The sequence below is a fragment of the Malus sylvestris genome, chromosome 13 (genome assembly GCF_916048215.2).
Source record: "Malus sylvestris chromosome 13, drMalSylv7.2, whole genome shotgun sequence".
NCBI lineage: Eukaryota > Viridiplantae > Streptophyta > Magnoliopsida > Rosales > Rosaceae > Malus > Malus sylvestris.
The window spans coordinates 20,796,741-20,820,086 of record NC_062272.1 but is presented as its reverse complement, the minus strand read 5'-3'; the positions used below and the strand labels follow the sequence as shown (position 1 = coordinate 20,820,086).

General features: G+C 40.7%; 1 pseudogene; it reads left to right on the top strand.

The window, feature by feature from the left end:
* Positions 1 to 18,952: 18,952 nt before the first annotated feature.
* Positions 18,953 to 21,217, top strand: LOC126597424 (methylenetetrahydrofolate reductase 2-like; annotated as a pseudogene).
* The last annotated feature ends 2,129 nt before the right edge of the window (positions 21,218 to 23,346 follow it).

Here is a 23,346-nt window from a genome sequence, read left to right as displayed (position 1 = left end):
AACCCCCATATGGTCAACCCCAATCAACAAGTGGGAAGTGGAAGTCACGTTCTACCAAGTGAAGAAATCTTGGCCATTCAGACACCCATTGCATCATCTCCTGCCTCATTTAGCTACTCGCTAAGTCACCAAACGTATATGTCTCTTGGTAAAAAAAAGGATTTTTACTTTCAGCAAGCCCATTACAACAAGAGGGATAAAAGTTCATATCAAGACAACCAGAGGTGAACGTACCATCGACTATTATGACTATGGGACCAAGCCTCACTCTTTTAAAGTGGAGGATTAGGCACTAAAGGAAATGCTATTATAAGAAGGCATACACATTGCAAATGTTTTGACCCTTAACCGCTTGAGATATTTTGTCACACAAGTCATTCGGCAAATATTTAAAGAAGAGGGAATTCTGAGAACTTCTTCTGGGTCTTTTGCATTCCTAGCACTGGAATACTTGGTCTACGCTGACTTACCTTTATACTCTAACTCAGAGCTTTAACATGCGTACTTTGACACAAAGTATGTGATACTAAGTGTTACAATCAACATGGTTCACATATCGAAAGCATGGATCCCTTCATGCATAGCAAAACATTCATAAGCATCACTCATGTCAATCAACATAAACATCATACATTTTAACACATTCATACATAAACATCATACATTCCAACACATCCATACATAAGCTAGCTGTGCTTCGAAAGGGTTTAACATACTTTGTGTCATTCAACACTTGCTACAATGTGCCTCGACACCTTGCCCTTATTCTCACCAACTAGGTGATGAAGGAACACACCTTTGTGCCACCAACTAGGTGATGAAATGTACAATCTGTACTCTCATTCATGCCACCAACCAGGTGATGAAATGTACAATCGTACTCTAATATTATTTGGCAACTTGCCACTCTTATCACCAACCAGGTGAAGAAGGAACTTACCTTTGTGCCACCAACCAGGTGATGAAATGCACAACCTGTACTCTAATATTATTTGGCAATTTGCCACTCTTATCACCAACCAAGTGAAGAAGGAACTCATCTTCATGCCACCAACCAGGTGATGAAATGTAAAACCCGTACTCTAAATTATTTGGCAACTTATCACTCTTATCACCAATCAGGTGAAGAAGGAACTCATCTTCATGCCACCAACCAGGTGATGAAATGTACAACCCATACTTTCCTTCATGCCACCAACTAGGTGATGAAATGTGAAGAAGGAACTCATCTTCGTTCCACCAACCAGGTAATGAAATGTGATGAAAGGTGATGAAGGAACTAACCTTCGTACCACCAACCAAGTGATGAAAGCAACCCACCGTTCATTCCAACAACCAGAAGACAAATGGTACAACTTGTACATGTGAACTTCTAGCATTCACAAATAAATAAAAACCCTCAAGCTTTACAACTCAACTAGGGGAGCACTTATGCCTAACAAGAGTTATAGTCACCAACAAAGTCTTATTGCAAGCCAACAATGGCTTAAGTGCATGGTATACGAAGATCAAGCTCTTCAGCCCTCTTGTATCTGCTTCAGACATTTCTCCTCTGTAACAATACAAACACTACAACTCATAGAAAGCTTAACGCATTCTTGATCAAGACTGTTCAAAGCAAATTCAATTTATACGGTTCATCCAAACCTTCGACTATTACAAGGTGTGGCTTGCATCACAATCTCTTGCTCAGTGTGGAAGCAAAATTTGTATACGTTGTCTCTCCCAAAATTTCTAGTTTTCCCAAAAAAAAAGACATTGGGAAATTCAACAAATTTCTAGTTTCCCAAACAAAAAAATAAATAAATTGGGAAATTCAACAAAGCTTAATCAATGGAGGACAACTATAAATTCTTAAAAGCTTCACACACTCTTGATCAAGATAGTGTGAAGCAAAACCAATTTATGGTGGAAATCAAAAGCTTTATCAATGGAGGACAACTACAATTCTCAAAAGCTTCACACACTCTTGATCAAGACAGTGTGAAGCAAAACCAATTTATGGTGCCAACAAAAACTTCATCAATGGTATTCAACCACAATTCTCAAAAGCTTCACACTCTTGATCAAGACAGTGTGAAGCAAAACCAATTTATGGTGCAAACAAAAGCTTCATCAATGGAGGGCAACTACAATTCTCAAAAGCTTCACACACTCTTGATCAAGACACTGTGAAGCAAAACCAATTTATGGTGCCAACAAAAGCTTCAACACCAAAGCTTCATCTACAAAGTTTCAACACAAAAGCTTCACCAACAAAGCTTCGACATCAAATCTTCACCTACAAAGCTTCAACTCAAAAGCTTCACCTATAAAGCTTCACCTACAAAGCTTCAACACAAAAGCTTCAACTATAAAGCTTCACCTACAAAGCTTTAACACAAAAGCTTCAACACCAAAACTTCACCTACAAAGCTTAAACTCCAAAGCTTCACCTACAAAAGCTTCACCTATAAAGCTTCACCAACAAAGCTTCAACACCAAAGCTTCAACTCAAAAGCTTCACCTATAAAGCTTCACCTATAAAGCTTCACCTACAAAGCTTCAACACCAAAGCTTCACCTACAAAGCTTCAACACAAAAGCTTCACCTATAAAGCTTCACCTACAAAGCTTCAACACAAAAGCTTCACCTATAAAGCTTCACCTACAAAGCTACAACACCAAAGCTTCACCTACAAAGCTTTACCTACAAAGCTTCAACACCAAAGCTTCACCTACAAAGCTTCAACACAAAAGCTTCACCTACAAAGCTTCAACTCCAAAGCTTCACCTACAAAGCTTCACCTACAAAACTTCAGCACAAAAACTCCAAAGCTTCACCTTCAAAGCTTCATCACAAAAGCTTCACCTACAAAGCTTCACCTATAAAGCTTCAACACAAAAGCTTCACTTACAAAGCTTCACCTACAAAGCTTCAACACAAAAGCTTCACCTACAAAGCTTCAACTCCAAAGCTTCACCTACCAAAGCTTCAACTCCACAGCTTCAACTCCAAAGCTTCACCTACAAAGCTTCAACTCCAAAGCTTCAACTCCAAAGCTTCACCTACAAAGCATCAACACCAAAGCTTCACCTATAAAGCTTAAATATATATATATATATATATATATATATATATATATATATATATTTTCGGAAATTTGAAAATTCAAAAATTTTGAAATTTGAAATTCGGAAATTCGAAAGAAAAAAAATCGAAAAAAAAGGCCTAGGCCTCCTCTTTTTTGGGCCTAACAACTTTCATAACAAATATATATGAAGGAGGAGTTTTGGCTACCACTTAGAAAGGAAAATGGTGAAGTTTTGTTACTTTGGAAACTTGGCTACTAGCAAGACACCTTCTTCGTCAACTTCCTCGACCAGAGACTTGGGGGACTCCTACCATATGCTACTACACCTCGATACTTGGAAGGTTCACTACTACTCAGTGACTTGGATCTTTCAAGTCTCAAACCGAGAAGTTTTCCTGACTCGGAAAATTAAAGGAGCATTACCTCAACCTACATGATCACTCACAATGCCTCAACATACAAGCTTCAACAAAAGAAAAAATTCAAAGAACTTAGTGAAGAAGGCTTTGGTGTATTTAACATAATACGTTGAAATGAAACAAACCTTATTTATTGATATCTTAGATAAGTTACAAATATGTACATATACATGAATCAAAATAAACAAACAAGAGGGAGCCTTCACAGTGATTGCTCAGGAGAAGTCTCAACAGTCGGAAGGCACCAGAGGATGATCATTCGGAGCCACAGTACTGGGTAGAACCCCAGAATGAGGAGGCACCAGAGGTTGATCATTTGGAGTTTCATTACGCGATCAGCCTCAGAAGACGAAGGCAATAAATGGCTTTAGAACAAACCTTTGATGATCAAGTAAAATATGACCATCAGATTCTTGCAGCTGGTCAAGCTTCCTCTTCATGTTTGTAGCATAGTCATGTGCGAGCTTGTACAACTGTTTATTCTCATGCTTACGCCCTCTAATCTCATGTTTGAGACTTATCACTGCAACCGCCAATGATTCAACTTGGCGGGTTCGAGCAAATAGGCGTTGGGCCAAATTAGTCACAGAACCTGCACACTGAACACTGAGAGCCAGAGAATCCTTAATAGCCAACTCATCAAACTGTTTGGAAAGTAGTCCGTTATCTTTAGGAGTAGAAGGTTTCTGGCCACCACCGCAGCGATCATATCATTCTTCATCACAGAGTCCCAAAGGTAAGAAGACCAGTAAGGGATAAGAATGATGGGCGCCATATGTTGTCTTGAGGAGGCATGGCTGCCTTTTCACCAAAATTCAAGTCAAAACGATGGTCGGATGGGCCATATATTTTCAGAAATGATGAAGGAGAAATAAGATCCAATAAATCTTTGAAGTACAAAAACAAGGGGAAAACTCTTACAAGTAATAACTCTCTGAACGTACTTCTTGCACATAATTGGTGCCTTTATAAAAGAAAGGGCAGCAAGGCCATTTGTTAAAAAATCGAAGAGGCACCACTCTCCGGATTTCGAAAAGTAGATTTTCCTGAGTAAAATATGTCGACAAACCCCACACGCAACATCAGCTCCTTGGATACCACATATAACTTTGCCAAAGATCTCTGACAAAGTTTAGACACATAAATTTTGAAGGTCCAGCTACCCTACCATTAGCCACAAGGGTAAAGGAACGGCACCACTGCTTGATAACTGGAAAGTCCCTATGTGTGTCAACCTCCGTGCTCCGTGGCAAGGCAGACTAGCAAAAATGCCCAACCTTTAATCATATCGAGAAAACACTCCCAACAACATTACTTGCTCAAAAATCGAAAAGGCACCGCTCTCCGAATCTCGAGAGCCAGACTCCCACCAGGATTGCTTTCTAAAAAATTGAAGAGGCACCGCTATCTGAATCTCAAGAGCCAGACTCTCACCATGATTATTTGCTCAAAAATCGAAGAGGCACTGCTATCCGAATCTCGAGAGCCAGACTCCCACCATGATTGCTTTCTCAAAAATCAAAGAGGCACCGCTCTCCGAATCTCAAAAGCCAGACTCCCAACAGGATTGCTTTCTCAAAAATCGAAAAGGCACCGTTCTCCGAATCTCGAGAGCCAAATCCCCAACAGGATCTCTTGTTCGAAAATCGAAAAGGCACTGCTCTTCAAACTTCGAAAGCCAGATTTCCTTGGATAAAGCTTGTCAGCAATCTTCACACGCAACATCAGCTTTCCAAATACCACAGACCACTTTTTCAAAGTGCTCTAACAAAGTTAAAACATGTGAATCTTGCAGCTCCCACTACATTGTTATGACCAAAAAGGGTAAAGGAACAGCGCTACTACTCGCTGTTGGGACAATTCCTATATATATCGACCTTCATCCTTCACACCCAGGCAGACTTGCAAATAAATAAATAAATGCTCAAATTTTCTTCACATCCGAGAGGGCACTCTCAGCAGAGTCTCTTGAAATACTCAACTTCTTTTCCCCTAATAATACCTCTGCAAACAAGCCAACCACAGAGCAAGAGTATCTCATATCATCAGGGTTAAAAGCAAGAGTATCCCATATCATGCTTTTTCCCTGTCTTTTCCTTTGCCTTTGTTCTTACCTGTAAGACAAGGAGAAAGAGAGCAATCAGTCAGCACTTGGAATCAAGCTTCCAATCAGGAACTGACTGCTTGGAACTCATTGCCTGATTACTTACCTGGCATTGCTCTTGAGTACTCATCTTCAACATCTTATGCTTCCAGAAAAGATACCACATCTGCCTGAGGAACAGATAGGGCAAGTAAGAAAGATACAAGGAAGCATGTTGAGACAAGCGCAACAGAACATGTGCTGATTCATCTATTACTTTGTCAACAGCAAAAGTATCTCATATCATCAAGGTCGAACGCACTCTTGATTTGATAGACTTGTTTTGACCCTCAAATTCTTGAGTCAGCCTTATACTTTGGAGGAAACTAGAAAACCCTCAAGTCCAGTTCAAGAATAAGCCTATGGAAAGTTACTTCTTCAAAAGAAAAAGTATTTCATATCATATCTTTTCCTTTTTCTTCTCTCTATCCTTCTTACTGCCTGCAAGATAGGGAGAATGAGAACAATCAGCAGGAACTCGAAATCAAACTGCTGATCTGAGACTGATTACTTAGAACTCAGATTGCTTACCTTGTCTGTCACCTCTTTCGGCAAATCTCCTCGCTCAGAGACTTGGGGGACTCCTATTATAGGGTTTGTATCACGCTTAACCAAGCCCAAAACTATAAGTAAGCTTTAAGTGAAATTGATACATTACCTTGTGCATCTTCATTGGTTAAAGATACCACCCATGGATTGAGGAAAAGTACTTCTGGAGAAGATGCCACATCTACCTATAAGACAGATAAGGCAAGTGAAAACGATACCACACTTTGGTACTTAGAAGTTTCGTGATTACTCAACGGCTTGGATCTTGCAAGTCCCCAACCGAGGAGTTTCCCTCACTCGGGAACTTAGGGGAACACTGTTTGTACGATACTTGACCAATCCCGAAACTACCAAGCACCAGTCAACATTATACCGTCAAGGACCTAGAAGAGTTTCCTTCCAACCAAAAGGCCAATCACAACGCAACACGTGTCAATATCAAAGGCCAATCACAACACGACCCGTGTCAATGTCAGAACAAAGCTATAAACTCTCTTCTATAAAAGGAGATTATTCTCCGACAATAATTCTGAATGTCATTTGTACTAAATCATTCACGAGTACTCACTAAAGGAGAGCTTGAACCTATATACTTGTGTAAATCCTTCACAATTAATGAGAACTCCTCTACTCCGTGGGCGTAGCCAATCTGGGTGAACCACGTACATCTTATGTTTGCTTCTCTGTCTCTATCCATTTACATACTTATCCACACTAGTAACCGGAGCAATTTAGCGAAGGTCACAAACTTAACACTTTCTATTGTACCAAAGTCCTCACTAATTTTGTGCGTCAATAAATTTATTGGTTATTTTGGTAGAATTTTGATACTTTGTTATATATTTCCAATGTAGGACATTTGACTTCCTCTGGAGTAAAAAGTGATCAAACGGATGAATTTTGGAGTGATTCCAATTGTAGAATGTTCGTGTGCCTTTCAATATGATTGTATCAAAATTCTAGATTTTCTACCAAGCCGTTTGACTGTGGTGATGAAAGAAAGGCTCAACGCGCAGCTTTCCCAGATTGACGTTTATGGATGTTTTGGGTATTTTGGAGGTCAAGATGACATATTTTGAGGAAGATTCCTCCTCAGGATTTTTAGGGGACATCTTCAGCTTTAAAAAGAGACATTTGGGACCAAATCCGAGTTGATTTGGTAGGTCAAAAGATAATTTTCTGAGAACTCCGAATTTTAGTTCAAATAGGAAACCTTTTTATTTTCTATTTTATTATTTTATTATGTTTCATAGTTTTATCCTCAAATTTTTTAGGGTTTTATTTTGTAGTAGTATAAATAAGGCTTTTTAGCCATTAGGTAATGGGGAGGAGAATGCAATACTTTGGCTTTAGAGAGCTTTTAACAATTCAAGTTTATTTTCAAGGTGTTTTCTATCCATGTTTTTAATAATATTTTATTTTATGATTGTTCGTAACTAGTTTCGTTTGCTAGGGCGAGGCCACGAGCCTTAGCAAGAATATGTAGTTTCTTTTCAATTTGCTTATGATATTATGCATGCAAGTTTTGAATTATTAATCACTGTGCTTTAAACTATCTAATTGTCTTGATGATTGGCCACGATTAGGATATTTAGAAAAGTAATTTGATGCAATTTTGGCGGAGGGTTGTCCCTGGAATTGGCACTGGCTTCTTGTGGTTAATATGTGTAACTTCTTAGGATGGACGACACGTCTTAAGGGTTATATGGTTTTTCAAAAGGATTTCACAAAACATAATGAGTCTTGCATGTTCACATTCGATCTAGACGCCACGAATGAGTTGCATGTTAGATATACATTCTATGTTGGAGGTTCCAAGTAGGACATACTTTAGGAAAACCTAACCTTCAAATATGCATGTATAATTCATAAGTATTGGAAGAACTACATAGGATTGTTAAGGTGACGACAAATGACACACCCCGACCCGGAATGTCCACTAGGACTCCGAATCAAGCTGTGCTGGCCAACACCTGGAAGGTGACAAAACCATAAAGTGTGATGATGTGGAAAATTGTGAATAAATTTAAACCTAAGAGTGCTTAAATACCATAGTGCACTGGTGAGCGGGAATGAACCCACTTCACACGTGACGTTAGAGTATAAGTAAGTACAGAAAAGTGAATTAAGAATCGTACCCTCGAAATAGTCTCCGATACTAAGAATCGCCACGAGTCTTTGGTGATAAGAAAACTTAGCTAATAAAACCTGGAAGGTGAAGACAAGACAAGGGTGAGCGGCCATGTAAGTAAAATACTAATAGAAAACATGTAAAACATTATAATCCCTCGCCACAACACCTATATAATTTCCAGAAAAATCATAATATACCACACAAAGCATCTCATCAATAATGTCAAATAATCATGCGATTAATAACTCATACTAGTACGCAAGTCGAAGTCACCTATGGTGACCTGTACGACTTACCCATATCTCATCACATATACTAGTTCATTATATATTTCATCACATATGCTAGCTCATCACATATTCATCACATATGCTAGCCCATCGCATATTCATCACATCTGCTAGCTTATCACATATTCATCACATATGCTAGCTCATCGCATATTCATCATATATGCTAGCCCATCGTATTACATATCTAATTAATCATGGTTAGCATAAAATTTGGAGTCACCTGCAGTGACCTGTACGACTGAAATCATAGCTCGTCAATCATTGCTAGCACATAAGCCGAAGTCACCTTTAGTGACCTGCACGACTGAAATCATAGCTCATCAATCATTGCTAGCACATAAGCCGGAGTCACCTCGAGTGACCTGTACAGCACTACACTACACACAAGTCGGAACCACTTAAGGTCTGTACGACAAGACTGGGTGTAATATAGTTATGCTCAATGATATACACTCAAGATAGCCATGCGATAAATTGCTAGTCACCTACGAGTCAAAACCACCTATGGTGGTCTGTACAACAAGACTGTGCACCTAAATTGGATCCAATGTGAGCATAGGGTGCAGGAGGTGACATTATAAACAGGCTTGTACCATATCTCTGGCTAAATCACAATCACCCGGGGTGCAGGTTTATGAGCTTTAAATGCATCTAATACAACAAGTACGACTCATATGCAATATGTAGGACAATGCCGGAGTTGCCTACTATTGGAACATGTACGACAGTGTCAGAGTTGCTAAAAACGTAAATGTAGTCATATCATAGCCCCATCAATTCAACTAATACCATATACTTACTAGAACTTACCTGAACTTACCTGTGTGTCTTGCGTTCACTTTTGCACATCAGAGCGTTCACAATAATTATGTGCAAGGACTATACGTATGGATATGCCATGATAAAATCTAAAATTTAAAACATCTCATAATATTTCCAATTATATAATACGATGTACTAACTATTAATCACCAAAACATAAAGTTAAAATGCACATTTTTCACCAATATCCCTCACATCACTCAATTCCTTAAACAAGGCTATGGTCTCGATTATTTAATCTCATTTCTTATATGGCTGCATCTAACGTCTCGCTAGACTGCCTACATACCCTAAATAGGGATCAAGCCATTTGTAGTTCGTTATAGTAATATGCATATGGATATATCATTATGAAATCTATACTCAACCATCTCATAGTATTTTATAACATATATATATATATATATATATATATGTCATGGCATAAGTTTTTTAGTTTTATTTAAAAGCATTTATAGAATTATCAATCACGAAAAATATGATAAGCAAGGAAAGATCCACTCATTTGAGGTTCGTGCTACAACTCCCTAGCATGCATATCGAGATATCACGAATCATTGTTGCCTACGACCAATTATCAAATCACATCTTAGAGTTCGGACCGATAAAATACATAATTTACATAAAACACACCCCTAAGATTTGATCCGGAAGATCCACATTACGGATTTCCAATCCGTTAATTCCAAAGATCCACATTATGCTTCTAGAACAACATCCTAAAATTTCATTACGATCCAACGTCGGATCTCCGCAAATCACCAAAAACCAAGTGGCGGTCAACATTTTATGTTATGAACTTACAATTCCAATTCGAGAAGATCCGTACGTTGGATTCCCAATCCATTAGTTTCTATGATCCTCAATTATTACATACTATAACATATTAAAGTTTGGTGACGATCCAACGGTTGGATCGTCGATTCATATTTTGACCTATTCACATATCATAGGGAATTTAGGTTCAATGATCAACCCGTATCATACAAACATCAAAACTGAATTTAAGGCATCAAATTTAGCCTAAAACTGGCATCTACGGCTCACTGACCATGTGCGCCACCACGGGTGGCGGTCGGCCGCCCCGGTTCGCCAGAAAATTCAACTATTTCTAAAAAATTTCAAAAATTACAAAAATGAAGATCTCAAAGAGTAGAGCAAACTTTATACCTGCGGCCAAGGTCAATTTTGCTAAAACCCGTTGGAAACCCTAGTTTTGTGTGTCCTCAATTCGGCTCCATAACAACTCTGATGCCTCGACCATTGCCTGGGCTTTGTTCCTGGGTTCTAGAGGAGTGTTCTAATGATGGTAATTGAAGGGGATGGTTTCACAATTGATGGATTTTGGGCAAAGTCTCCCGCGGCACCCATCACCATTTTTGTACTAAAATACTATCAATTTCCCTCTAATTTTTTATGGAAGAAGAAGAGAAAGGGCCAAAGTGATGATTGGAAGTGGTTCATAGGTCCAATTCGTCATAAAATTGGACGAGAAACGGCTAGAAGCCGCTGGTTTGAAGACATGGGTTGCACGGGTCAAGGATGACCCGTTTCCTCCTTTTTCCTAGTTCTTCACTCTCCCTCATTTCCCTTATTTCTTCTCCCTCGGATTGGTCTGCCACTTCTCTTCTTTCTGGTTGGCCTAACTCCTCCCTCTCTCCTGTACCGATTGGGCAACTTTGCCCAGTTCTTTCTCCTCTCCTGTTTTCCCCTTCTTCTTTCCTCTTTTTCCAACTCTTTTTAAATCATTAAAATTATAAATAAAATAGATACCTTAGAAAAATATAAAAAATATATATATAAGTTGTGACCAAACCAAAAGTACTTCAAGAAAACGCTAATGGATTAATTCATACATCTCGCTATACGTTAATCAACGAAAGTCAAGACCCTCGCCTCTAACGGCATTTTCGTAAAATCGTTCTTCTAAATTTTATAAAAATGTAAAATTTGGGACAGGTTGTCACAATAGAACCCTAGTACTCAAATTTATTTCGAAAGTATTTTCTTTTGTTTTATTTACATTGCTAATTTATTTAATTGCTATTAATTAAATTCGTTTTTAATATTATAGGTCATTAAATCACTTTTTTCTAAACTTTGTTATCAAATAATTACTTAAGATTTTGTTTTAACATAAATTATTCGTTCAATCCATGTGGAAAACGACCTTACTTGAGCTGCTATACTACGACAACCTTATACTCTTGCAAGTATTTTAAAGTGTTTTCATCCCTACTTTTGCAGGTGGTAAAAATCCTTATCAAGAAATTGGCGCCGCTATCGGGGATTGTTTTAAATAATTTGTATTTATCAACTCTTTGTTAACTATTTTTGTATATATCTTTTTTTTTTTTACTTGATTTGATTTATTTTTTTTAGGTTACAATTTGTGCAACAATGGAAGTTGTACCTCCTCCTGAATTCAATATACAACCAGGACTGCCATTATGGGTTTCATTAGCAGAACAAGGGTTTTATAGATTTCAACTTACAGTTTGTGCTCTTTGTTGTTTAAATAAGCATGATATTTTGCAGTGTCCTAAGACGGAATATTTTTCAGCATATGCTCAGACTCATATTAACATGAGGAACGACTCAAAAAGGCATCGGAACAACCCATGTTCAGAATACTACAATCCAAAGTTGAAAGAGCATCTTGCGTAGTATTTTGAGCAGTTTAATGTGCCACAAGAGTTTTTTGTTGGAGGACAAGCTCTCTAAATTGTAGGAATCGACAAGTTATACATAGAAATAATCAATGAAGGATTTCTTATTCAAGCATTAAACCATGAGAAGAGCTTTAATGATCAAGAGGAGATTGGTGCATGAATTGAAGAGCAATTTGCCACCCATTCACGTCCAGGGGAGAAAGCATCACATGCTAATCCTATAATTACACCAGAACCGAGTACTACCTATGTTTATGTGCCACCAAAACCTTTCCCACAAAGCTTGCAGGAAGACATGAGTGTTAATATATTAGCGGAGGTTCACACAAATTTAACATCCAATATGTCGCATGATCAGCTCTCAAACACATTGATCAATTTGGATACAGGGCAGATGACTACTGATACAATTTATGTTGTTGAATTGGACGGTCCAGTAGTACAAGCATTCAAATTTAAAGAAAATCTAATCGAGTCCTATGAGCAAGCTAAGATCTATAAGGGAAGGAAGAAAAAGCTTAGTGGCAGCCAAATTCTTCCTCACGAAATTCGGCCAATGCAAAAGTTGTGGGTGTTAAATACTAGATTAAAGTCAGTTCAAGGGAGACACAAGCCTCGCCGAAAGGGACTCTCTTTGATTACAAGAATTCATTCACACAGAAAGGCAGACATTAAGGACTCAACCACAACATTTAAATACTCGGTCAATAAACATCAAGTCACTCATTACCTAATATTGCCCAATGATGCTGTTAAAGATTGGTTGACTCTACAAGAACAAGTGACGTGATCACCAACCTCTTTCAAATTCATCTAGCTATAGATGTTAACTAAAGCGCCAATTGGGAGGCAACCCAATTTTTCTAACTCTTTTCTTTTTATTTCGTTTATTTTATTTTCCTGTTTTTACTCCTAATTACAAAAATCACAAAAAATAAAAATAAAAATAAAAATAAAAATAAATAAAAAAAAAATCGGAAAATTGAAAGAAAAAAAATTGCAATTTTTAATTCTTGTTATTTTTCTTTACTTATCTAATTAGATTTTTTATTTGTGATTGCAAGTTGCATTCGGAACTGATTCGGTCTAATCTCAACTACGTGTTATACATTAACCGTTCATTCACCAATATACATGACCATATGAAAACCTATAATACATGCACGATTCTACTATAAGGGATCCAAGTGTGCAGAAGGGTCCATATATCGCAAATCAAGTTTTGAGCAAATTTTTCTCCACATTCATATTCAGGAGACATGCAAAATAAATTCAGTCATACATGATACATGGACACGGAGACAAATTCCAAAGGGCAGTATACTGATGCATCGCATTGTACACAAATCCAGTGACTACCTTTCACAGATTCAGATCAAGAAACAACGGAATAAGTTTAGGGGTTGTCGGCTATTTACCTTCCTTTTGGATCTGAAAATCGTGGACTAGACTCTGCCAAAACTTTTCTTCCTCAAATAAGTGTTTGAGTTCTCTTTGTCACTCGAGTTTTCCTGGACACAAATTTGGACATGCATGAGTTACAATTTCAGATATCGCCAAGTAGAGACCATAATCATAGAGAAAATGCACGATGGTGACAATCTGGGCTAGAATCAATGATTGCCATGGTTGGTTCGGCTTTTGACAGAGATGGAAATGAATAGAGATACAGCTATGGAGGCACGGTTGGGTATCTGTGCTTGGGTTCAACAAAATCCAGGACCATTGGAAGATTTGGAATGACTAGAGAGCTAGGTAGGAATTTTCAGGTCTACCATTGGATGATTTGGAACGTCTAGAGAACTGGGTAGGAATTTTCGAGTCTTTGGTTAGAGAGAAGGCTGGGAAAAATGAGAGAGAAGCCTCTGCTATTCTTGGGCGATATCTCTCATCTTCTAAGGAGAAGGGTTTCTAAAAAAAAGAAGGGAAACTTGATATAAGTCCAATTTTTTTAGCCAATTGTAGAAATAGTCTAATTTATTAAAATAAGTCAAATTCCTTAAATTTAATTATTTAATTATCAATAATTATCTATTCAATGATAAGATTTATTATAAAAATCAAATTTCTTCCTAATTATCTCTTTGATTATTTCTTTTTATTTTTATTTTTTGTTATTTCTTGTTCTTCCTCCTGCTTTAAACCCCATTTATAGATTTTATTTTTAATTTTATCTATTCATTGTTATTTCTTGTTGCCGACAAGTACCTGTAGACATAGAAATTTCGGTAAATAAATGTTGACCGATAAATCAAAGTTTCAGCGCTCATGTATTACATAAATTTTACACGTAGCGTGTGTCTAAACAAAAAATCGAGAATCATCGGAAAAATCATCAAACAGGACACGTGTCAACACCTGGCAGAAACGACTTATTTCATCTGGAATATTATATTCAAAATTAGGCCTTGGAAATTGCTATAAATAGAAGGCTAATTCATTCATTTAGGGGAACCAAAATCATTAGGCAAAATTCTTGAAGCTCTGAAGCTCTGAAACTCCGAAGCTCTCAAGCATCCAGGTTGCCGAAGAATCAAGAAAGCTCTCTTTGTTCTTCGTTCTTCGTCCAACTATTCATCCAAGATCAAGCCCCAACGGCCCTTTGGATCAACAATCATCCACCAATTCAAGATCAAGCCCCGACGGCCCTTGAAGAAAGTGTTCTTCGTTCTTCGTTCATCGTTCTTCCAAGATCAAGCCCCAACAGCCCTTTGGATCAACAATCATCCACCAATTCAAGATCAAGCCCCGACGGCCCTTGAAGAAAGTGTTCTTCGTTCTTCGCGCTTCGTTCTTCCAAGATCAAGCCCCGACAACCCTTGGATCAACAATCCACCAATTCAAGATCAAACCCCAAAGGCCCTTGAAGAACTTCCACCAATTCAAGATCAAGCCCCGACGGCCCTTGAAGAAAGCACCATCGTTCATCATCCGTTCATCCAAGATCAAGCCCCGACGGCCCTTGGATCAACAACATCAACAAATCTACACATCCAACCATTCTTCAAGATCAAGCCCAAAAGCCCTTGAAGATTCGTTCGTCACCGTTATTCAAGATCAAACCTTAACGGCCCTTGAAGAAACACTTATCCTCAAAATCAAGCCCCAACGGCTCATTGAAGATCCGCTTAAATCCACCTTCAAAGATCAAGCCCACGACCTCTTGAAGAAACTTCCAACAGTTCATCCAAGATCAAGCCTCGACGGCCCTTGGATCAACGAAACGTCCACAAATCAATACCTTACGGAGATCGAATCAGAGGATCAAAATAGAGAGAGATTGTAACCCAAAATCATCAAATACAAATATTTGTTTGTGCACGTTGTTCTTGTCGCTTTCGTTTCAGGAATTTTCCGTGTTCACAAATTGGCACGCCCAGTGGGACAATCTCTGCCTCTCATCTCTTTCTCCATTCAAGAAATTCAAGCGCACTTCCAAAATTAATGGCATCAAGGAAGGCTCAAACTGTCCCCGCAACCGGCGCAAAGAACAAGAGCGTCCTCGTCGCAACTGGTGTCACTTTGGGCATCACGACTCGAAGCATGGCAAGAGCTACTTCTGCCGCCTCTTTCACCTCTGCATCAACTCTGCCAAGGGAACAAAAGCACCCAAGGCACGAGCCTTTGATCACCTTAGCCTCACTAAGGGCACCAAGGGGGGAAAGCCCAAGGAAATACTCCGAATCCATGCTCTCCAATGCCGATTCAAGCGACAGTTCAGCCATGCAAGTCATGACCATTGGAGCAACTTCAATCGATGAGCAGCTGGCTCAAATGAATGAAGCAATCGCAAGGCTAACCCGAACTGTGGAAGAAAAAGACTTGCAAATTGCAGCACTAGTCAACCGACTGGAGGCGCAGGACGGCGATAAACCCGACCCAGAGGATGATCCACTAAAGGGAGAAGCTGGCGGAAAAGATGAGCCTCCGGTAGAGAGAATCGATGTGAGGCCGGAGCCAGACCAAGCAGCGGCACTCATGGGATCTCTTTCTATCCAGCAGCTGCAGGAGATGATCACCAACACCATCAAGGCACAGTACGAAGGGAGCTCAAATACCTTCGGGTTGTACTCGAAGACATATTCAAAGAAGATTGACGCCTTAAGGATGCCGAGGGGTTATCAACCGCCAAAGTTCATGCAATTTGATGGAAAGGGAAACCCGAAACAGCATGTTGCCCATTTTGTTGAAACTTGCAACAACGCAGGGACCGAAGGGGACTACCTCGCCAAGCAGTTTGTGCGCTCGCTGAAAGGAAACGCCTTTGAGTGGTACACGGATCTAGAGCCTGAGTCCATCAACAGTTGGGAGCAATTGAAGCGGGAATTCCTCAACCGCTTCTACAGCACCCGCCGCACTGTGAGCATGCTAGAACTGACGAGCACAAAGCAGTGGAAGGACGAGCCAGTCATTGACTACATCAACAGATGGCGCACTCTAAGCCTCGACTGTAAAGATAGGCTATCGGAAACCTCTTCAATCGAGATGTGCATCCAAGGCATGCAATGGGGTTTGCAATACATCCTTCAAGGCATTAAACCACGGACCTTCGAAGAGCTAGCCACCTGCGCCCATGACATGGAGTTGAGTATCGCCCATCATGAGAAGAAGGAACCGATCACCGACTACAAGAACGACAAAGTTCTTGAGACAAAGGTGGAGAAGGCTACGTGGAAATCCACCAAGGAAGCAATGACAGTCAACACAGCTCCCGTCAAAATCCCTACACGAGGCAAGGCGATTCAAGCTGAAGCTTTTCGTGATCAAGAGATGCGTAGACGCACTTTGAAGGAACTTGAGAAAAAAACTTATCCATTCCCCGACTCTGATGTGGTTGCCATGTTAGAAGACTTACTGGAAAAGAAGGTGATCGATTTGCCTGAATGCAGACGGCCAGAAGAGATGAATCGCACAGACAGTCCAAGGTACTGTAAATTCCACCGCTTCATCAGTCATCCAATGGAAAAATGCTTCGTACTGAAAGATCTCATCCTGAAGCTAGCACAACAAGGGAAAATCGAGCTTGACCTCGAAGACACGGTTGCGGTACACACTACTACTATCGTGTTTGGATCACTCGATCATGTGCCTCTCCGAAGCATGCATGACCATTCCCGTCAATGTTCAAGTCACACGGCACTTCCTACACAACCATCACCGGGGGCAAGCAACCAAGATGCATCTACCGGTAATAAGGAATGGTGGACATCGGCGACCTACAAAAAAACAAGGAAGCCAAAACCACAAGCCACAAGGCCAAAAGAGGAGCCTAAACCCGCCCCTCGAACTTTAGTCTTCGACAGGCTGGATCATTCAAAACTTAGAATTTCGGCACTTGATCGCATCAGTGGTCGAAATCGAACTTCCGTCTTCAAAAGGCTTAAGACGCCAACACCACAAAGATCTATCTTTAAAAGGTTATCAAAACCCAAGAAACAAAGCGGCACAGCTAGATCTTCCCCGCAACAGTCGGCTGCGGACAGACTTGAAGAAACTAAGAAGTCTTCTAGAAACAGGAAGACAACACCAAAGGGACAAAAGCTCGACAGTCTAGCAAGAAAACACGATGTTCAAAGCTTGATTCCTTCAAGGATGAAGCGCTAAACAACTTTGGAAGTCGACACAAAAGGACCACTGAAGGTAAGGAGGCGCACCATCATCTACACCGGCCAATCTTCACGCCAACAAACCCAAGATGACCGCACTGAAGAAAAGACCCAAGAAGATAAAGAAGACAAAATCCCTGAATAAGACGTCACTTTCGTCTCTGTCAACTCAAAATCTTCACCTCAATTGCTGGGGGCATGCTCCAAAACCATGTCAGTCAAGCCAAGCAAAGTTGAAAGATGGACTCAAGTCACTCCTAAGAAATTGCACAAGAAGCATACGTTTCCTCCACAAGTCCGCCAATCGGAAAGGGGGCAAAGCAGCTCTTGTCAACCTTCAAAGCAACGTGAACGTGTTGAAGATGATGAAATTTCGACACATAGATCATCCATCCCCATCACGATGCGTGATTTCTTTCCTGAAGACTTCTTCAACTACTCAGTCAAGGCTCCTTGCTATAAAGATTGCGAGGAACGACTCTCTCAGATCGCTTGACGAACCAAAGCTCCTGGTCTGCATGAGCATAAAAGGCAACACAAAAGCTCCTTGTCTGTAAGAGCATAAACTGCAAGACACAAGGCTCCTCGCCTGCACGAGCCTAAACTGCAACATGGCACAACGCTCCTGGTCTGCACGAGCATAAAAGGCAACACCGATGCTCCTTGCCTGCACGAGTTGAAACTGCAAACGGCACCAAAAGAAAATACCAAGAAAAAAAATGTATTTGAACTACGTTATGACTTGATCTCTTTCTTTGGAGGGGTACGTAGGCAGCTCGAACATTCAACTTCGAGTTCAGTCACATCAAAATAAAAAAAATAAATGTTTTATTAAAGAAAGTCAATTTTATTAAAAAAAAAAATTGAATACATGTGTTGTTATGTATTTACAAAAAAAAAAACAAACAAAAAAAAACAAAAACAAAAAAAAACAAAAAAAAAAAGGAAAAAGAAATAATATATGTATGAGTGTTTCGGCCCAGCAGACCACAAGCCCAATTCGGTTCTTCATATGCGAAGAAACCCAAACCCAGACCTCTTCAAAGCAGCGGGTATGATCACCGGTGCTAGCCCGAGTCCGAGCCCATGGCGAAAATGGAAGCTTTTTCAGAGGTTCTCGTCAGCACTACCGTCGGAAACTTCAAAGCCGCAATCTCCAACAGAGTTCCTCTGTCCAATCCCTGGCTTTCTGATGACTCCCGTGGATCTCTCCTCCCTTTCCCTTCGTCTCTATAGAAATTTGGGGCACCCAAATTCAGTATCTCTCTTCAATTCCCACATCGCCGAAGTCTCTGATCTATAACGCACGGGTTGGATCGACAACCTCCTCTTCTTCTTCAAACTCGACTTCAACTGCTACGGTCTCGTCCTCTGCGTCTTCCAGAAGATGCCCATCGCCATTGAACTCGCCATTTGCCACCACACATGTTAGTTTTACATTTTCTGGCAAATTACCGGTCCATAGATTTGCTAATCGGGATCTAAATCTGAAATTAAATTCTATAATCCCGGTTATTTACATATATTTATATATTACAAAAATTGTGCCGTGTGTCGGTGCAGACTCACATACTTGCAAGCGCAGCAAGCGAAGCAAGGATGAAGGTGATAGAGAAGATCCAGGAGTCTTTGGTGGATGAGAAGAAGGTGGTCTTCTCCTTCGAGTTCTTCCCGCCAAAGACCGAGGATGGCGTCGAGAATCTCTTGGAGATGATGGATCGGATGGTCGCGCACGGCCCTGCCTTCTGCGACATTACCTGGGGTGCTGGTGGCTCCACCACCGATCTCACTCTCGACATTGCCAACAAGATGCAGAACCTCATCTGCGTCGAGAGCATGATGCACCTCACCTGCACCAACATGCCCGTTGACAAGATCGACCACGCCCTCCAAACCATCAAGTCCAACGGCCTCCAGAACATTCTTGATCTGCGCGGCGACCCGTCCCATGGCCAGGACAAGTTTGTTCAGATCCAATGAGGCTTTGCCTGCGCCCTCGACCTGGTCACTCATATCAGAGCCAAATATGGCGACTACTTCGGCATCACTGTTGCTGGTTATCCGGAGGCTCACCCGGAAGCCATTGCCGCCGATGGCCTCGCCTCTCCAGAAGCATATCAGAGTGATCTCGCTTATTTGAAGAGAAAGGTTGATGCTGGAGCCGATTTCATCGTCACTCAGTTGTTCTACGACACTGATATTTTCCTCAAATTCTTTGAGTTTGAAGCTGAAAAATGGGCTTGTGGGCAGTTGGACCGTCGGTAAAGTCAGGGTCGATCCGCTTACAGTTGCAACTTCAGTTGCCACAGCAGAGAAGCCGTCCACAGTTCTGGAGATTGTGCTGGCAACCTATCAAAAAAAAATCTGCGAGAATTGAATATCAGGGTATCTGGTGATCCAATAATGATCAAATTCCAGGATGTGGAACCGACTCCTGCTGGGACAGTGGCACAGTGTGTTTTGTTCCATTTGGATGGTTCAATCAATTTCAGCAATGTGGAATCAGGCAATATGTGTTTAGCAGTTCAACAAGGGAACTTCTCCATAGCGATCAAGTCCATTGCTCATTCTCCAGCACCAGCCTCTGACCTCCGTGAGCTTCAATCGCGACGGTTCGATTGTTGTCTCCGCCAGCCACGACGGGTCCTGTAAGATTTGGGACACCGAGTCGGGGACTCTGTTGAAGACGCTAATTGACGATAAATCAGCCTCCGTCTCCTTCGCCAAATTCTCGCCTAATGGCAAGTTCATACTCGTCGCCACTCTCAATGACACCCTCAGGCTGTCAAAACTACGCGGCGGGGAAGTTTCTGAAGATCTATACAGGTCATGTGAATAAAGTGTATTGCATAACATCTACATTTTCTGTGACAAATGGTAAATACATTGTGAGCTACTGTTAGAGGAATGGCGTGCATGATGACGGCTCGAGCTCGGTAGGAATTAACAAGGTGAAGTCTGTTGACTGTGCTATGTGCCTGTGCTCAGTAGCGGTGCTCTGTGGCTGTGCTCGATCAGTGGCGGTGCTCGGTGGCAGTGCAACGGATGCGCAATAGCTGTGCTCAGTGGCAGTACAACGGGTGTGCAGCGGCTGTGTTCGGTGGTTGGGCTCAGTGGCTATGCTCTGGGTTCTAGCTGGATCTGACATCAAGGTCACCTCCACCTCCTCCGTCTCTTGCCTCGCAGCTGCCAACAATTTCAAAGACCGCTGTCAAACGACTAGCCGGCCGAGAAGCTCTTCCTCAAAACTCGAGCTCCGCTCCTTGTAAATTCCTCTACCCACCACCCAAATTTATACAGAAAAAATAAAAAAATCAAAAAATCAAAAAAAATAAAAAATAAAAAAAAAGAGGATGGTGGAGCAAAGTGGTGTTGGCACTACGTGAAAAAAGGGGGGTGCATCAGGCACCATGTGCAAAGAAAAAATAAATAAAAAATAAAAAAAAAAAAAATATATATATATATATATATAATAATTGTAAAGGTTTTGGGTGCTCCACTTACTGTGTTTTGATTGTTTTAAAACCATCTGAAAAGAAGGAAAAAATGTAATAAAAAAAAAAATATATATATATATATAATAAAATAAATAAATAATAAATATATATTAAAAAAAAAGGGTATTGTGCGGATTGCACCATCTAAAAAGAAAAAATAAATAATAAAATAAATAAATAAATAAATAAAAAGAAAGAAGGATGGTGCGGATTGCACCACATGAAAAAAAAATTGAGAGAAATAAAGTCCATTTTATTTATTTTTCTGGAAATTTTACATAAATTTGCATTATACATACCTTACAAAAAAAAAATCAAATCAAATTTACAAGAGGGGATCTTCAAGGACGATCAGGTGGCGCCTCACCACTCGACAGAGCTCCAGGAAGAAGAGGAGCCAGAGGTTGATCATTTGGAGCTTCATTACGCGGTACAGCCCCAGAAGACGAAGGCAAATGCTGCTGGAACAAACCCACAAACCTCTGATGATCAAGTAAAATCTGACCATCAGATTCCTGCATCTGGTTAATCTTCCTCTTCATGTTTGTCGCATAGCTATGTGCGAGCTTATGCAACTGTTTATTCTCCTGCTTGAGCCTTCTAATCTCCTGTTTGAGACTCATCACTTTAGCCGCCAATGATTCAACTTGACGGGTTCGAGCAAATAGGCGTTAGGCCATATTAGACACAGAACCTGCACACTGCACACTGAGAGCCAGAGAATCCTTAACAACCAACTCATTAGACCGTTTGGAAAGTAGTCTGTTATCTCTGGGAGTGACAAGGTTTCGGGCCACCACCGCAGCGGTCATATCATTCTGCACCACTGAATCCCCAACGGTAAGAGGACCAGTAGGGGATATGAAAGATGGGCGCCGTATGTTGTCTGGAGAAGAAGGGATTGCCTCTTCACCAAGGTTCAAGTCAAAACGACGATCGGATGGGCCAGACATTTTCAAAAGTGTTGAAAGAAAGAAGAGATCAGACAAATCTAGATCTTAGAAGTGCAAGAATGGAGTTTCTACAAGCGAAAATTCAAGTGTGCTTTGAAACGAACTGTGTGCCTCTATAAAATCAAGCACTCAACGGGATTTCAGAGATCGAAGAGGCGAGCTCAGAATTCGTAGAGGCCAATTCAAAAATCGAAGAGGTGCTAGCTTTCTCAAAAGCTGGGCTCGCTTGGAAACCACGGGCCAATCTTCCTTTCCAGACACGTCAGCATCCATCACACGTAAACTCAGCTTTGCGGAAATCACGGGTAATTTGTCGAAGCGCAGATCCCAGATATCGAAAAGGCGCCAATCTTTTTCAGCTTCGTTAACACCTGTCACATGCACACTCAGCTTGGCGGAAATTACAGACAATTTGTCGAATATTTCTGATAAAGAAGAAAGCGCGTGAAGCCATACTGATCAATCACGCATTGGTTGCCGACACAAGTGAAAGAATAGTACCTCTACAGGTATTAAAGAACTTCCTATAACTGTCCACCTTCGCATTCCATAGCAAGGCAGACATACAGAGCCTTTCTTCATCTCCAAAAATGCTTTCCCAATGAAGCCTCTCAAACCATTCAGTGTTCCTTATTCCTTGGGGTACCTCTGTCAGCCAATGACTCTAAAGCAAAAGTATCTCATATCACCAGGGTAGAAAGCAAGAGTATCTCATATCATGTGTTCTCCCTGTCCTTTCCTTTGTCCTTGTTCTTACCTGCAAAGACAAGGATAAAGAAAGCAATATGCCGGAACCTCCACTCAAACTCAAGTAAGGAACCGACTGCTTGGAACCCTTCCCTGATTGCCTACCTAGCACTGCTCTCGAGTACTCGTCTCCCACTGTTGCTGTACTTCCAAAGAAGCTGCCACATCTGCCTGAAGAACAGATAAGGCAAGTGAAAATGATACCTTGCAGCATGTGGAGACAACGTGCAGAAGAAACAAGCAGAGAAGAATGCAGCCTGCACAGTCAACTCAGCAGGAGGAGTCTAAGATGAGGAACTCGAGAAGATGCCACATCTGCTTGAGGAACAGATAAAGGAAATGAAAATGATACCTTGAAGCATGTGGAGACAAGTGCAACAAAGCACGCGCTGATTCATCCGCTACTTCTTCAAAATCAAAAGTATCTCATATCATCAG